The 17,761-nt window shown below is 45.8% G+C and overlaps 2 long non-coding RNA genes across 3 annotated transcripts in view; one reads left to right on the top strand and one right to left on the bottom strand.

The window, feature by feature from the left end:
- Positions 1-452: 452 nt before the first annotated feature.
- Positions 453-17,672, bottom strand: LOC141990157 (uncharacterized). The gene is made up of 3 exons (XR_012640094.1): positions 17,527-17,672; positions 4,085-4,246; positions 453-3,310 (listed from the first exon to the last, which is right to left on the bottom strand). It is a non-coding gene; the product is annotated as an uncharacterized LOC141990157 (long non-coding RNA).
- LOC141990156 (uncharacterized) overlaps positions 11,433-17,761 on the top strand; it is a 29,393-nt gene continuing 23,064 nt past the window's right edge. The window contains exon 1 of one of the 2 annotated variants that reach the window (XR_012640092.1): positions 11,433-11,587. This is a non-coding gene — a long non-coding RNA (uncharacterized LOC141990156). Of the gene's footprint in view, positions 11,588-11,625; positions 11,697-17,761 lie in introns of those variants that run through there. The other variant, XR_012640093.1, reaches the window with a different exon arrangement.

The following is a 17,761-nucleotide window of genomic DNA, read 5'->3' as shown; positions in this document are numbered from 1 at the left end:
ACCTCTGAGCCTGTTTTCCCTGCCAGCTTGGGACTTCAGTGCCCTGCCTGGTTCTGCCAGGCATGCTAGCCTGCTACAACCACAGACCCAGGTCTGAACCACATCCCCCAAAAGCTGCAGGCTTAACTGAAAACAGCTTAAGAAGTGTTCCTGTCCTTGACACTCAGATGCCCAACTCCCAATGGGGCCCAAACCCTGAGTAAATCCATTTTACCCTGTACAAAGCTTATACAGGGTAAACTCATAAATTCGCCCTCTATAACACTGATAGAGAGATATGCACAGCTGTTTGCCCCCGACACACAAGTATTAATACATACTCTGAGTTAATTAATAAGTAAAAAGTGATTTTATTAAATACAGAAAGTAGGATTTAAGTGTTTCCAAGTAGTAATAGACAGAACAAAGTGAATTACCAAGCAAAATAAAATAAAACACCCAAGTCTAAGCCTAATACAGTAAGAAAGTAATTACAGATGAAATCTCACCCTCAGAGATGTTCCAGTAAGCTTCTCTTACAGACTAACCTCTTTCTAGTCTGGGTCCAGCAATCACTCATACCCCTGTGGTTACTGTCCTTTTTTCCAGTTTCTTTCAGGTATCCTTTGGGGGTGGAGAGGCTACCTCTTGAGCCAGCTGAAGACAAAATGGAGGGGTCTCCCCGGACTTTATATAGTGGGTAGAAACTATATCTTGTGGGTGGAAACCCCTCCCTCCCACTGTGTAGAATCCCAGCTACAAGATGGAGTCTTGGAGTCACATGGGCAAGTCACATGTCCATGCATGTCTCAGTTCTCTACAGAGACGTTCCCAGGAAAGCTCAGATATGGATTGGCATCTATGAAGGTCCATTGTTCACCAAGTACTTCCATTTACTTGAATAACCTCTTCACACTGTGTTGATCAAATCTGCCTTAGGTGCTTTCTACAGCAAACACTTTAAATACAAACATAGAGCCAAAGCTCATAACTTCAGATATAAAAATGATACATGCATACGAATAGGATGAACACATGCAGTAGAACATAACCTTTGAAAAGATATGTTACATGGCATATCTAGCATAAAACATATTCCAGTTATGTCATATTTACATTCATAAGCATATTTCTATAAAGCATTATGAGGTGCAACATCACACCCACCAGCTCATGTCACATAGACCCCCACATGTCCATCAAATAGAAGTCACTTTCAGTCACTGATAACCTGAGCTACAGTTAAACCAGTAACTTAAATGTGAAAGACTCCATATCCCACTCTCCCCTGCACCTGAACTAACCAGTTACAGGAAGCTTGACTTTCAATAGGTGATTACAGAAAAGGTCTTATGCTTCCCTGTTGGACTTTCACCTCTCTTATGAGAGGGATCCTTTGGGGGTATATATAGGATAACTGTAATTAGTGTCCTTTTGAGAGAAAGGAATAACAAGCTTCAGGTCTGGAACAGTAGCTCAGAAATGCAGAAGGATCAGCCACATCCTTGGAGAATGCATGGTGCTGTGATGAAATAATTATGCCAGCTATAGATCTTGTGGGGAAGCTGCTCAGAAACCTCTTGCCCTTACCCCACATTCCTTATTGCAGTAGCCCTAACGCCTCTGCCTGATGATGCCCCGGGGAGCTATAAAGAAGTCTCTTCCTCTCTTGCACACTTAAAGATGCTGCCATAATGGTATGGATCTGGAATCCATTACACCCATTTCTTTACTTGCACAACTGATTTACAACTCATACCAACACCCTATAAAGGAAAGCCAGCCATATTGAATCCAACCTTCATAAATATACAAGAGCAATATTAAGTCCATCCCCATATGAATGGAGGGCTGTGTTGAGTTCATCCCACTCTAAAGGAAGGTGAGCCATATTGAAATACAGCCTTCCACACACATACATGGAGGCAACTTGTATTGAGTTTACCCCCTACATAAGTGATGGTGAGCTGTACTAAGTTTCTTCCCATAAATGAAGGCAAGCCCGATTGAGCCAATGCCCAGACATGAAGGCAAACTAGTCTTGAGTCTAGCCCCACCCGTACATGAAGGCAAACTATATTGAGTCCATCCCTTCATATATGAGGATGAGCCTTTTTGAGTCCACCTCCCACACACATGAAGGTGAGATGTACTAACTCCATCACCCCATACATGAAGCCCAGCTGTATTGAGTCCATCCGCTGCAAACATGAAGGCAAGCTGAGCCATAATGAGTCCTTCCCCCCATACATGAAAGTGAGCTGTATTGAGTCCATCTTCCCATACATGAAGTTGAGCTCTGTTTAGTCCACCTCTCAGATAAAGTAAGTCAAGCTGTACTGGGGCCTCTCCACATAAAGGGAGAGCCATATTGAGTCAACTTCTTCTAAAGGAAGATGGGCCATGTCAAGTCCAACCAACCATCCACATGAAACTTCTCCGTAATTATTCCCCACCAATAAAAGAAAGCAAACTGCACTGAGTTCACCCCCAGAAATGAAGTTGGGCCATATTGAGTTGGCCCCTATCCATGTAAATGGAGGTGAGGTCCATTGATTCCACCTCCCATAACTAAAGGAGAGCTATTACATTCCTCCTCCCAACATAAATGGTGGCAAGGTATATTGATTCCACCCTCCATAAATGAAAGGTGAGCTTTATTGGATTTTCTCCAAAATAATTTCCTTTTATGTGCCTCAGTTTCCCTGTCTGTATAAAAAAGATAATAATCCTCACACAGCTGCTAGAGGTTGGTGTGGCTTCATTCACAAATGCCTGCAGTGTGCTGTCTTGGTGTTGTCTTGTTATGATGAAGTCCCGTAAGTCCTGGGAATGCCAGTGGAAGTGGTTAGAGGGCTGGTGCTTATTGCCCAATCTACTGTAGGCCAGGACAGTTTCAGGAATGAGGTGAATGATACGCTCTGTGTTTTAGGCGGGATGGGCCTATACGCTGCCACTAAGCCATCTGCCAGAAGCTTCCTGGGAGCCCATCATGATCCCCTTTCCTCTCTCATTTCTCCTACTCTCTCCCTCTCCCTCCACTAACAGCACATTGGGTTTAACTGAAGGGAAAGCTGCCAAAGGCACCCCACCTCAAAGTCATGCACTGGTGCAGGAATTGGAATGTTTGGATTGTGACTGCTTTCATATAAAACAACTGGGAGGCAAGTGCACATCTGTAAAGGGAATTGCTGAAAGTCTGCTGCCCATCTTTGTATGGAGTTGATTGCAGTCCTCTGCAGCCCAGATAGTCAGTGAATGAGCAAAATGGGGCTCCTCTAAGATGGAGCTGCACCAATCATACCATGTGATGTGCTTCTGTTGGCAGCACCTGCCAGAGAGAGGAAGGGCAGAAGGGGAATCAAATAACTGGAGTAGAGAACATACCAAATTTAGCACACTCTGACCTCCTGCTGCCTTGAGTGCTCCCTGCCATAACCCCTGCCCCTCTTGAGGGAGGCAGAGAGGAGCTAGAGACCACTCCCAAAAACAGGAACCTGAGTGGGAGTAGAGAACAAAGGGGGCAGGACAGAGGCGAGGCTAAGGGTTGACTGCTCATGTCAGATTTTCACATGCCCTGACTGAGTTCCCATGCACCCAGACATATGCAGCTTATCTAGTGTTGGCATGAGTAGGACTAACTCAGCAGGTGAAATGGCAGTTGCCTTTGACTATCCACCTGACCTTTGTTCAGGGCATGCCCAGGATCACATGAGGCAGAGCATGTGCAGTCTCGGCTCAGACCTCTTGGTCCCAAACCCCATTCCCCAAGCAATCACAGAAGATGAAACATTCCTAAAAGCATATATTTTATTTATTTTTACAAAACATCAGTGGGACCAACAGAGATTCCTCTGCCAAAATAAAAATTAAGGAAAAATTACAGATTGTACAGTCTAACACACATGAGTCTCCCTTTCAAAATTCCCTTTATTCTGGGTTGCCTGGGGGCCTGCACCCCCCCAGAAGAATATATACAGCCTCCAGAATGTTGAAAAGCATAGGACAGATAAGGGACATCAGTGAGGAAACAAATATAGGTTCCCCACTTCTAGTTCCCCACCCAAAATATCCCCAAGGAAATATATTGACTTCCCCATAGTACCATAGTACTCCATCACTGAGTAGTCATTCCCTGTTACCCTGATGAATAGTATAATCTCTGGGGAATCCACTGGAAAAGGTAGAAGAGGGCGGAGATTCACTGAGCCTCATGAAGGGGCCTGTTGGTCTGTCATCCTGTCAACTCCACTCCAAGTGATGGCTCCTAGAGAGAAAAACAAAGAGCAAATAAACATTTAAACACTGGAATGCGTTACCTAGGAAGGTGGTGGAATCTCCTTCCTTAGAAGTTTTTAAGGTCAGGCTTGACAGAGCCCTGGCTGGGATGATTTAGTTGGGGATTGGTTCTGCTTTGAGCAGGGGGTTGGACTAGATGACCTCCTGAGGTCCCTTCCAACCCTGATATTCTATGATTCTATGATTCTGGCAATGGCCACAACACCAACAGGTTACACACAAGTCAAAAAAGTATGGAACATCAAAACAAGAATTTCAATAAACACAGAACAAATAATGCAGTCATAGTCAAACCTTCATCTCAAGCACTGCCACTCAAAGGCAATATGCCTCTGGGCACCATGCCCAGTGGTGGTCAGGCAGGGATTCTGGGGGATACTCCTAGCTTGTTTCCATGCTGTCCTCCTGTGTGAGGGTATAGCAAGGTTGGGGCTGGCATAGCCACTACCCCACATAGTATATATGCAGCTACTCCTGCAGGACAGAGCCATATGAGGCAGACAATGTGGAAAATCAAACAGATAAATGGAAGCACATTTACTCTATGGCTCTTTGTCATTATGTAACTAAAGTAGGGAGGAGAGCATCCTAGTTATACATGGTTATACAATCTTTGACCTTGTCTTCACTAGGAAAAAGGTGTATTTTAAGATGTGCTAGCTGACATGCTACTGCAGGGGTGGGCAAACTACGGCCTGGGGGACGCATCTGGCCCATCAGACATTTTAATCTGGCTCTAGAGCTTCCGCTGGTGAGCGGGGTCCGGACTTGCCCCGCTCAATGCATGCTGTGGCTCCGAGTGGCTCCCAGAAGCAGCGGCATGTCCCCACTCCGGCTCCTATGTGTAGGGGCAGCCAGGAGGCTCCACACACTGTTCCCGCCCCAAGTGCTGGCCCTGCAGCTTCCATAGGACTGGAACCATGGCCAATGGGAGCTGCAGGGGCGGCGCCTGTGAACGGGGCAGCACGCAGAGCCACCTGTCTGCACCTCCGCATAGGAGCCAGAGCAGGGAGATGCTGCTGCTTCTGGGAGCTCCTTGAAGTAAACGCTGCCCAGACCCTGCACCCCAGACCCCCTCCCGTGCCCCAACCCCCTGCCCCAGCCCTGATCCACCTCCTGCCCTCCCAACCCCTCGGTCACAGTCTGGAGCACCCTTCTGCACCCCAACTCCTCATCCACAGCCCCACCCCAGAACCTGTAGCCCCAGCCAGAGCCCTCCCCCCCCATACCCGAACCTCATGCCCCAGCCCAGAGCCCCCTCCCACACCCTGTACTCCTCATTTCTGGCCCCACCCCAGAGCCCACACCCACAGACAGAGCCCTCACCCCTTCACGCACCCAACCCCCAATTTCATGAGCATGGCCCGCCATACAATTTCCATACCCAGATGTGGTCCTCAGGCCAAAAAGTTTGCTCACCCCTGTGCTACTGTGTTAAAATCCCAGTGTATACAAGGCAAGGCATAGTTTTAAATGTGCTAGCTGGTCCAGGTAAACTCTAGCCTCTCGCTAAATGGCCAGCTTGTAACTGGTCTTTCCAAAGAAATTGGTGTGCCCACAACACACTGAAAATTCCTTTACAACCCTGAGCAGCCAAACCCAAGTATCCAGTTTCTCTACTATGTACCCATTTCACCAGCTTTCAAAATCCCTCTGAGAAAGGATTTAGTTTGGGTTTTGTATTGAATTTATACAGTGTGCCTCATGTCCTCCCCAGGAAAGTCAGACAAGGTTTGCTCCACACAGCACCAGAGATGCAAATCTCATTCCTGTTTCAGTGCAGCCTTTCAAAGGGGCACTAGCGCCGTTTCCATGGCAGCCACACATATGAGTCAGCTGTAGTTGCCATGGAAACAGGAGGAAATGACTGAGAACCAGGAGAACTAGTCCCAGAGGAAAAAACATGTTAACAAAAAATAAATAAAATAAAAAATCCTGCTCTGAAATTCTGAGGTCTCAGAAACAAGGGAGCAAAACAGAGGTGGGTGCAATCACTCTCCCATCATACTGTTTGCTTTGTTTTTTACCTTCTTGGGAGTCAAGGGCAAAGGAGCAAGTACTATCCTGGTGATTACTATGAGGTGAGCTTCTTGAGGTCCTTGACCTGGTCTGCTGACCCTGTTGGGATGATCTGCACTAATTAATATCTAGAATGGAGCCGCAGACCAACACTGGCACTTCACATCTCTCTCCCCTCCACGTTGTCCGTGCCCTGAAGTTGGGGCTGCTCCCAAAGTTTGAAAGTTGTCTTTGGAGAACCCAAGCTTCATCAAAGGGTACAGTGTCCACTATTAAATAGGAGGCAGCATGCACTGTCTGGGACAGTCAAGGTCTTACTCTGGGAAACTCACGTAACTGCTGGAAATGTTCCAGAATCATAGACGTTAAAGACAGAAAAATCCTACTAGACTACCAAGGGGCCAGGGGAGGATTATTCCCTGTAGTCTTTTCTCCAAGGGTGTGTCCAGCCATGTTTGAAATGTACAAAGGAGTTCACAGCTATCTCACTGTCAGGGCATTTTGCTGGAATTTATTGGTAACTTACATTCTTCTTGGAGTGCTTGCACATATCCATTCCAGTGTAGGTGTGTGCTCGCCCCGAGCACAGCCGACGGAAAGTTTTCCCTCCATCTGGTCGGCTCTGGTACCTCCTGGAGTCGCACACTCATAGCGCTGGTATAAAAGGGTCCTGCCGACCCACAGCCCCCTTAGTTCCTTCTTGCCAGCCAGCTTCGACAGAGGGACAGGAGGGAGGGTGTTGGAATGGACAAGTGCAACACATCTCAAAGAACAACAGTTACAGAAAGGTTAGTAACCGTTTTTTCTTTCTTCAAGTCCTTGCACATGTCCATTCCAATGTAGGTGATTCTCAAGCAGCTGTGCAGGTGGAGGGTTCGCAGTTTATTGCCATGCTTATTGCAACACCACTCAGCCAAATCCAGAGCTGACCCAACAGATACCAACAGATACCACTGAGAGAAAACTTTCCAGGGGCTGTGCTCAAAGTGAGCGCACACCTATATTGGAATAGACATGTGCAACACATTGTGAAGAACAACAGTTATGGAAAAGTTAGTAACAGGGTTTTTTTCAGTGTTAAAATGTATTAATTATTATTATTATTATTATTTCCATACCCAGATGTGGTATATAATAATAATAATCAGACAAAGATAAAAATGATTAAAATAGAAAAAGGAAGGGTACTGGAGGGTGAGACGAGGGAAGGTAAATCCAGCCTCCATCTAGTGAAAGAAGCGTTCTGAGGTTTCTTTAGACTGAGAATGAAATAGGGAAGAGCACAGGGTCTGAGGTGGAGAGTGACTGCTGAGGGGAGAACAGATGGAGGGAGAGCAAGCATGGGAAGTGAGGTTGCAGAGGTATGGGAGAGGAGATGGAGACAGGGGCAGAGCTAAGGGGATGGGGGAGTACCAGCAGAGTAGATAGTAGGTGGGACAGAGAGTGTGGGATTAAATGAAATGCGATGGGAAAGGGGAAAAGAGATGGAAGTGAAAGAGCAGAGCACAGGAGTCAAAGTGGGGAATAACTGGTGAGTGGAAATGAGAGGGAGGCTGGGTCAGTGTTGGCACCAATGTGGGAAATGACAGGAAGGGAGAGAAGAGGGGAGATGGAGGCAGGGACAGTATTACAGGAGCAAGGTGGAGAGAAGAGAGGGGAGATGGAATCTGGGGAGAGCACTGCGGCAGGGGCTATGTTTGATTTTCTTGAATATTTCATATGTCACCAGAGTTCCATGACTTTTCTAAAATCAATGGGTGATGTATGTTTGTTAGCTAATTCCCTAAACACCCTAAAGAGCAAATCATTCAGCCCAGTGTACTGGTATGCTTACATTTTCCAAGTATTTCTCTCCCTGCTCTTTATCAATAGTTAATAGTGTAAAATCTTCCTTATGTTCTAATTGTCCAACCATTTTTTCATTGTTTTCTTATGGAAGACAGATTTCGAAAATTAACTCAGTATCTCAGGAGTCATTAATTTCATCCGTCTCCTCATTTTGTGATCTCAAGTCCTAACTTTCTGTTTCAGGCTCCCTCTCATTCTGACTGTAAATAAGAGAACTGATCGTTTAGTCTTTACATACATGTAATTTCTATTGAAGTTGATGGGAGTGTATGTGCAAAAGGACTGCAGGATTGGGCCAGAAGACTCTCATTTAAGGGGATAATAAACTCTTCACATTTACTGAGGAGCAGAAAGAAAAAAATCTTTATTTAAAATGTAAATCTCTTCCTGCTGAGGAGAGAACCCAAAAGTCAGCCTTCAGGATATAAATATTTATGCCTTTTGCACGAACAACAGACTTAACATTTCCAATTAATTTTTGATGTTTCAATTTCTTTGGCTGCTGCCGCTTTCACTCACAATATAGGAAAGAAATATGGATAAGGGGCCCGCTTGATTTGCCTAAGCTCAGATCCCTACCATACTTCCACAGTCAGTAAGATGAAATCATTCCTTGAAATGTTTATTTATTAGTGTTTAACTTATTTTTCCCTGTCTTTTTTATTTCCTGTATTTTGTGTGAAGTGAATCTGATAAAAGATGTCAGACTAATGCCCGAATACAGAAAATCTCACAGGACAGGTAGCATCCAGGCAGCAGCAGTGCAAGTTTTCTCAAATGTGCACACACCCTGCCCTGACAATATTATCTCAGCCCTACCCTGGAAGGACCCCTCTGAAGATGAGAAAAAAGTTCAGTCTCTGTGACTCATTTGGCCTTTGGCCTCTCTGCTGAGACTGCCAACAAGGGGGCCAGTTAGCGCCAAATGTGATGGGTTTTATGATATGGACACCAATTAAGTAGAAACTAGATTGAGACCCACCAAATTTATTTCACATGGGCCAGTGAACAGCTTTCAGTCACTACTGGCCTGGACTGGAACATGCTGACTGTGAGATTAAAGGCAGCAGCCATCCTGTATTCATTCACAGATATCAGAGCTTTTTTTTTTTTTTTTTTTTTTTTACTGAACAAAGGCATTCCAGCCAGGACACGAGGATTATCACCAATTCTTTTTGAAAAGCACTGTGTGAGGCAGCATTGTGTACTGGTTAGAGCAGGGGTCTGCCTGTCAGAAGACCTGTATTCTCTTCCCAAATCTGCCACTGACTCACTGGATGAGCTTGGCTTTGGAGGTCTGTCTGTAAAATGGGGATGATACATATCTACTTTTGTAAAAGGCTTTTAAGTCCTCAGATGACAGGTCCTATATAAGTGCAAATCATTAATTATTATCTACCTCCTACTCTTTAATTTCACCTGAGCAGACACCAGAGCTTTGCAGAACAGACTTTGAAGATCTCCTCTGAAGGATGCAGGTCCAACAGTAAAGCACACCTGCTGTGCTCTGGCTGTATTGCAGCATCAGCACTGGGAAGATGCCCAGTCCAATTCTGGGACTTGAGCCCTATGACCTCAGAGATATATATTTGAGATATATTTAGCTGATTTTGCAATATTTTAAATCAATTGTAAAATAAAATCTGGACTGAGATTGGTCTATAGAGATGAATAGTTAGGAATAGCAGTGAAGAGGCCTTCTTCCTGCAGGGGGACTGACAAAGGCTGATGATTCTAAGCACAGCTGGTTGGGAATTTTTTGACAAAATGGTTTTTTTTCTGTCAGAAAATGCAGAATCATTGGAACCAAAACTGCTTGCAGGAAAGGGTCAGTTTTGATGAGTTTCTCGTTTCGGAAAAAAATTGGAAAAAGAAGTTTTGAAATTGTCACAAGGTCCCATTTGAAAAGTTTTGTTTTTTTGGTTTGAAATGACTTTTCATTTTGAAATGTAAGTTCAATATAGTATTTTTTGTTAAACAAAAAAGGTCTGCATTGAAACAAAGTGATTTCATTAACCTAAACTGAATTTTTTTCAGCTTGTTAGTAAATTAACATTTTTGAGAGTTTGACTTTTTTTCCAGATTCAGGATAGAAAAACATTTCAAATTCTTGAAAAACCTTTTTGGGACAGGAAAACCATTTCCTGCCCAGCTTTATTTTTGAGCAACCTCTGTAGTATCTGCTGGCCTTTCTTTGACTTCTTTCCTCCATCACTTCTCTACAATCTTGTTTTTTACTGATGTCTCTCATTTAATCCTAATAATGATAATCTCCCATTTCTACAGCTCCTTTCTCAAAGGGGACAGGTGTGGAGCTGAGGAAGCAGGAAAATAAAACTTACTAGAGCTGCTAAATTTAACTTTGGAATTGGCTGGATGCAGACAAGACGAAAGGACTCTAGATCAGAAAACATTCAGTGGAGAAGTAGCAGTTAATGGGAGACAGGGGAAGGCAGGTGTGCAGGAGGCAGATGTTGACGGGTAACTGTTCCCATACTCCCTTCCTTGTGGGATACTCCTGCTTAGCCTCCTATCCTGACCACGGGCCAGCACCCACAGTGGGTTTGGCTCAACTTTTCACCATTTCCTGATACTTTGTGGGGACCCAGAAACTGGGTGGGAGGTTGAATCAAGCCAGAAGATCCTCTTTCATATGGTCCTGTCTCCCTCAGTGGCTCTGGCAGAGAGCTCTTTCCTCTCTCCGAGGTTGTCTACACGACCAGCTAGGGGTGTGATTCCCAACTCACATACACATATTCGTGCTAGCTTGGTGAGAAGTAGCGCAAGTATAAATAGGGTAATTGCGGTAGCATGGGCAGCGGCAGCTGTGGCATGGTTTAGCTGTGCTGAGTACAAATCCACCTGACCCTTGTTGGTATGAACTTGGCATGGCTAAGCCATGCCTCCACAGCTGCTGTAAATGCTACCGCCACTACACTGCTGTTTATACTCATGCTAGCTCACTTCAAGCAAACATAAATATATGTGTGCGAGCTGGGAATTCATACCCCTAGATCATAATGTAGACATAGCCTAAGGAGACAGGACTTGCCTGAGAGCTGAACAGCTTGCCTGTGATGTGGCTGCTCACCGAGCTTGTGTGTGAGGTCGGCCTTGCTTTTCACCTTCCTGAAGGGTTGAATTGCTCTCCAAAGGCAGCTCTCACATGTACTGTTGCTATGGAAACAGGATCTGCTCTAAAACCATCCATGTTGCAGTGCAGGGACTGAGGTTCTGTGATACCAGAAGCTTGTTGGGTGTATATCCCACATAGATCTGTGTCTGATGCCTTGCTTATCCGGGCTTCTGTTTGCCCACATTCACTGTGCTCTGTGTTACTTTTCTCTTCTCTCCCTGGATTCCTCACCTGGATACCTTCTTCTCTTCATCTCTGCTGTGCTGACTAGGAAAAAAATATCAAATCTCCTACAGAGTATTAAAGGTAATCCCTATTATGCAACTCCTAAGAATATGAAGCAAGAGACTATCCTTGTTCCACTGGATGGAGCACAGCATGGAAATGGGAGCTGGGGAAGGACAAAAAGGGAATGGTGAGGCTACCATTGTTGGCAGAGTGAAGAGGATGGTGGGGGGATATGGTAAGAAACAAGATCAGAGATGCAGGTCACGGTGGAGTTATGCAGAGCCTTGAAGAAGAGGTCAAGAATTCTCAGCTGGTGAGCAAGTGGAGAGATGCAAATATGCAGTAGGTGTAAACATAGTGCCTGAAGGTAAAAGGAACTTAGACACTGAATATAAAGGCTACTCAGGCACCAGGCGTGGTGTGCAGCTGGGGTGTTAAAACCATCATTGCCTGTGCCTTGCATGGTGACATCAGCTGGCTGTTTCACCCCTGTGATTGCCTTCATTCTGCAGTGAGACCATGAAGATGGGTCCCACCTGTTTGCCTTTGTCCCATATGACAAATAATTGCATTGTGAAATTGAACCAATAGACCAAGATGATACCTGTCCCTGACTCAGGCACTCTCCACTTTTTGTGGCCCCTTAGGGGCAAGGGCAGCTGTGCAGACAAAGCCAGCTCTGTGCTGCAGTGGCCTTGGCCTGGTTAGTGAGGGAGAGGTACGCTATTTCACAGGTGAAGAGTAGCAAGGGAAAACTAGCTGGTGGAGAAGAGGGAGGGAGGAAAGAGAGAAAGAGTGGAGCAGTATAAATAAAGATTGAGAGAAGAGGAAGAAGTAACAAGAAAGAAAAAGTGAAAGGAGACAGGGAAAGAAAGGGATAGATAACAAGACAGAAAATATCATAATGCCACTATATAAATCCATGGTATGCCCACACCTTGAATACTGCATGCTGTTCAGGTCACCACATCTCAAAAGAAATATATTAGAACTAGAAAAGTTACAGAGAAGTGCAACAAAAATGATTAGGGATATGGAACAGCTTGCATATGAGGAGAGATTAAAAAGACTTAGACTCTTCAGCTTGGAAAAGAAATGACTAAGGGATATATGATAGAGGTCTATACAATCATGAATGATGTGGGGAAAGTGAATAAGGAAGTGTTATTTATCCCTTCACATAACGCAAGAACCAGGGGTTAGCCAATGAAATTAATAGGCAGCAGGTTTTGGACAAAAGGAAGTACTGTATTTCTTCACACTAGGCACATTCAGCTTGTGGAACTCGTTGCCAGGGGATGTTGTGAAGGCCAAAAGTATGATGGGATACTATGATTTTGGCAATTCATTGATCTTTAAATATTCATGGTAAATAGGCCCAATGGCCTGTGATGGGATGTTAGATGGGGTGAGATCTGAGTTACTACAGAGAATTCTTTCCTGGGTATCTGGCTGGTGAACCTTGCCCATATGCTCAGGGTTCAGCTGATTGCCATATTTGGTGTCAGGAAGGAATTTTCCTCCAGGGAAGATTGGAAGAGGCCCTGGAGCCTTCCTCTGTAGCATGGGGCATGGGTCACTTGCTGGAGGGTTCTCTGCACCTTGAAGTCTTTAAACCATGATTTGAGGACTCAGACATAGGTGGGAGGATTATTGCAGGACTGGGTGGGTGAGATTCTGTGGCCTGTATTGTGCAGGAGGTCAGACTAGATGATTATAATGCTCCCTTCTGACCTCAATATCTATGAATCTATGAATCTAGTATAACTGGGTTCAAAAAAGAATTAGATAAGTTCATAGAGGATAAGTCCATCAATGACTATTAGCCAAGATGGTCTGGGAAGCAACCCCATGCACTGGATGTCCCTAAGCCTCTGATTGCCAGAACCTGGAACTGGATGACAGGGGATGGCTCACTCGATAAATTGCCCCATTCTCTTCGTTCCCTCTGAAGCATCTGGCACTGGCCACTGTTGGAAGACAGGATACTGGGCTATATGGACCTCTGGTCTGAGCCAGTATGGCTGTACTTATGGTGCTGGATAAGAATTACTGGAACGGATTCTGAGCTGGGCTTTCTGAGTGCTGACAAATCTTGGTTTTTACTGATGTCTCTCATTTAATCCTAATAATGATAATCTCCCATTTCTAGAGCTCCTTTCTCAAAGGGGATAGGTGTGGAACTGAGGAAGCAAGAAAATAAAACTTACTAGAGCTGGTAAATTTAACTTTGGAATTGGCTGGATGCAGACAAAACCAAAGGACTCTAGATCAGAAAACATTCAGTGGAGAAGCAGCAGTTAATGGTTTAGCAATATGGCTTTACGCTATGTTTGTACTTGCCAGATTCTGTGCTTATCTAAAAGCCAATGGACCCTTCCACAGACTTCTCTGATTTACATCACTTGCCACAGCTCTTTATGAAATTGTCTCTCAGCCTACAAAGGCTGGAGCATAGCATCACATTTACTTCCATATGGTTGTTGGCAGCTTTGTTCAGGAGAATATACTTTTCTTTTACATTCTTTGCCTGTTGCTTTTTCCATGGAATAACTGTTTTGGTTAGACTATTGCTCAGATTGACATTAGAAGACTGATGTTCATACCTGTTTGTGATTGTATGCATTATAGACTGGAGAACTGATGTCCTTCCTCTGTTGGGTCTGCACACACTAGGGTTGCCAGGCGTCCGGTTTTCGAGCAGAACGCCCAGTCTAAAAGGGACCCTAGCGGCTGCAGCAGGTACTGCCAACTAGGCCATTAAAAGTCCAGTTGGTGGTGCAGCAGGGGCCCGGGGCTAAAGCAGGATCCCTGCCTGCCCTAGCTCTGCGCGGCTCCCGGAAGCAGCTGGCAGGTCCCAGTGGCCCCTAGACGCATGGGCAGCCAGGAAGGCTGCCCCCACCCCTAGTGCCGGCTCTGCAGTTCCCATTGGCTGGGAACCACGACCAATGGGAGCTAACGGGGCAGTGCCTGCAGGTGCGAGGGCAGCACGCGGAGCCTCCCTGGCCGCCCATGCACCTAGGGGCTGCAGGATTCTGGCGACTGCTTCCTGGGTGCCATAGTAAGCACCGTCGGGACCCCGCACCCCAAACCCGCTCCTGCACCCCAACCTCCTGTCCCAGCCTAGAATCCCCTCCTGCACCCAAATTCCCTCCTGGAGTCCACCCGACCCCCCACTGCAACCCCCTACCCCAGCCCAGAGCCCCCTCCTGCACCCAAAGCCCCTCATCCCCGGCCCCACCCCAGAGCCCACACCTCCAGCAGGAGCCCTCACACGCCCCCACACCTCAACCCCCTGCTCCAGCCTGGAGCCCCCTCCTGCACTCCAAACTCCTCATCCCTGGCCCCACCCCAGAGCCCACATCCCCAGCCAGAGCCTGCACCCCCTCCTGCACTCCAAACCTCTCTGTCCCAGCCCAGAGCCCCCTCAACTCCTCATCCCCAGCCCCACCCCAAAGCCTGCACCCCCAGCCAGAGTTCTCACCCCCCCTCCTGCACCCTAACCCCCTGCCCCAGCCCGGAGCCCTCTCCCGCATCCTGAACCCCTCATTTCTGGCCTCACCCAGAGCCCACACACCTAACCCAGAGCCCATGCCCGCCCGCCCCACCCCAAACCCTTGCCTCAATCCGGAGCCCTCTCCTGCACCCCAAATCCCTCATCCCCGGCCCCACCCCAGAGCCTGCATCCCCAGCCAGAGCCCTCCCACCCTCTGCACCCCAACCCCCTCCCCCAGCCCGGTGAAAGTGAGTGATGGTGGGGGAGAGCGAGTGATGGAGGGAGGGGGGATGGAGTGAGTGGAGGTGGGTCCTCAGAGAAGGGGTGGGCCAGGGGCGGGGCCTCTGGAAAAAGCAGGGGCGAGGCAGGGGTATTTGATTTTATGCAACTAGAAAGTTGGCAACCATAGCACACGCATTTCTCACATCCTGGGAGATGGGTTTCTCTGTGTTATCCCATCATATTCTCCCCAGTAGCTGAGCTTGGCCACACACTAGATGAATACTTCTCTTGCTTTGTGAGGAAGAGGAACTATTTCTTTGTCAGTAAAAAGAAAAGGAGTACTTGTGGCACCTTTGAGACTTAACAAATTTATTTGAGCATGAGCTTTCGTGAGCTACAGCTCACTTTGTCAGTGACGCTCCTGGCTAAATTCCTAGAAAGTGGCATTTTAATAAGTGACAGCAATTTTGACCTGATACCATCTTCAAGGCCTCTGTGTGGTTAGGTGTGAAAGTATGTTAAAGGATATTTTAGGGGGGCTGCTCCATTTTTGGCACAGATTTGACCCCAGAGATTCCTTCCAGGAATCTTCTAAGAAAGATGTAGGGTGCTGGTGCATCATGTCATGCCCCTTGCAGATATGCTCATGATGAATTTGATTACATCATCTTTCCAAGTAATAAGACTATGTTTCAGAAGACTGGGGAGGTGTCCCTTTGGATTTGCACATTAACTGGCTAGACACATCGTGGATGACTCTCTGGAGTTATACTGAAATTTCTGAGATCCATCCTACATTTCTCAGCATTACCATGTGGCCTGTTGCTTCACTAGTGTATGTCAGACAGGCACAGTGATTCAGGAATAAGATATCCTTCTTTACAGAAGCGGTGCATCTCTTGACTTGATGCTAGATTAGAGGAATACATGTACTTTAATATATTTGCTTGCAGGGCAGACCATATATTGTTATCCTCAGCTTGAGGACCATGTGGTCCTAATCCTACCTCTGACTGTTCACCATATACACAATATTTTGCCCGACTTTCCTACTTCCTTTTTGTATGGAAAGCATGTCTGTCGGTGTGGTGGACAGCTTTTTTTTGTCCCTTCATAATTGGCAGAAATTCTTTTATTCCCTTAAACCTTCTAGTCTGATTGGATTCCTTCTCACCTGCCTGTCTGCCTTCCCTGAAGAATTGATAAGTGAACATTTGCAATAACTTATTTTATAATCATTCTATCATACTTCTATTTATTTCTTGCATATTTTATGCCAAGAGGTTAAGAAGCTCTTAGTTTCCCATTCATTAAGAAAATGAAGGAAAATGTCTTAGAGGGCACAGGGACACTTGCTGTTAGTTTATACATAAGACACACCTGCTGGTGTCTCAATGGATTAAAAATACCAGCTTGAAAGCTGGGAGTTTGTTTTTGTCTCACAAAAGGGCCTGACCCAACTCTCATTGATATCGTTGGAAAGGTTGTCACAGATTTAATTGGGAATTGGATCAGGCTGTAGAAGTACAAGACTCAAAAGTATGAATCTAGCAATATAATTTAAAAGAAGCAGAATTGTAAGTGGGTGATTTTTCATTATTAACTCATAAACTAAGCCAAATTGGACCGAGCAGTACTTAGCAGAGAAACCTCCAAGAAAAATCCACAGATCTGAAGGAAGAGATGATGGTAATTCAGTAAGTGGAGTTCTTCCCTCTTCTTTCATATAGTTTTAATGGGCTGTTTGTTGCAGGAAGTGGTGTCAGTTACTCTGTGGAGGACACAGTGAACCGTTACCCATAATTCAGATGTTTTATTAAGTGCAAAAAATGTGCTTAACTATTTTATTTTATTTCTTTGGTGGTTTCTCTGCTTCTTGGTTCCAGCCGGAACAAGAAATACTGAGGTTCCACAAGAAAGACTGCTCTTATGAAATCTCACAGGCAGGTTAAAGCAGAAAGCACCAGAAATCCCATGAGAATAAACTCTCTTTGTCTCCAGTCTCCCCCATGAAAATCTCAGTGTCATGGTGGGCTAAAGACACTCTGAACAAAGAAGAGGTGGGTGGGAGAAAATGACTCAGGAACTTCAGTACAGTCATGGCTCAGGTCTTGCAGCCAATGTTCATCTTTGACAGATGCAGCAAGAAATCAGGTTGAAGAGAAACTGTCAAGCAAACAAGCGAATTAACTAGACAAACAAACTGGCTGATAAAGTAGAGCTGGGAATCTGCAGCTAACAAACACATCTCTGTCCCTGCATCTGCTTCTCCTGAACAGAATGGGAGTCAATTACCCACCTTCCAACAATCTATTGATCGAGCTGCTGCCACGTATTGAATCTCAGGCGCTGTCTGCTCTGTGTGTGGCTCTTTGATTTTCTCTCCCTCTGTAGCAGCACATGGATAGAAGCCAGATGAGCTGGCACAGTACTATCGATCAATATGCTTCCCTCTTCCTTCTCCTCCACCTCCTTTCCCCCTCTGGTCACCATGGCAACCACCGCTACTGCAGTGCTGTTTACCAGGCCCCATT

Source organism: Natator depressus, chromosome 6 (genome assembly GCF_965152275.1).
Source record: "Natator depressus isolate rNatDep1 chromosome 6, rNatDep2.hap1, whole genome shotgun sequence".
Classification (NCBI taxonomy): domain Eukaryota; kingdom Metazoa; phylum Chordata; order Testudines; family Cheloniidae; genus Natator; species Natator depressus.
Note: the sequence above shows the minus strand (reverse complement) of the source record. Positions and strands in the feature narration are given on the sequence as shown.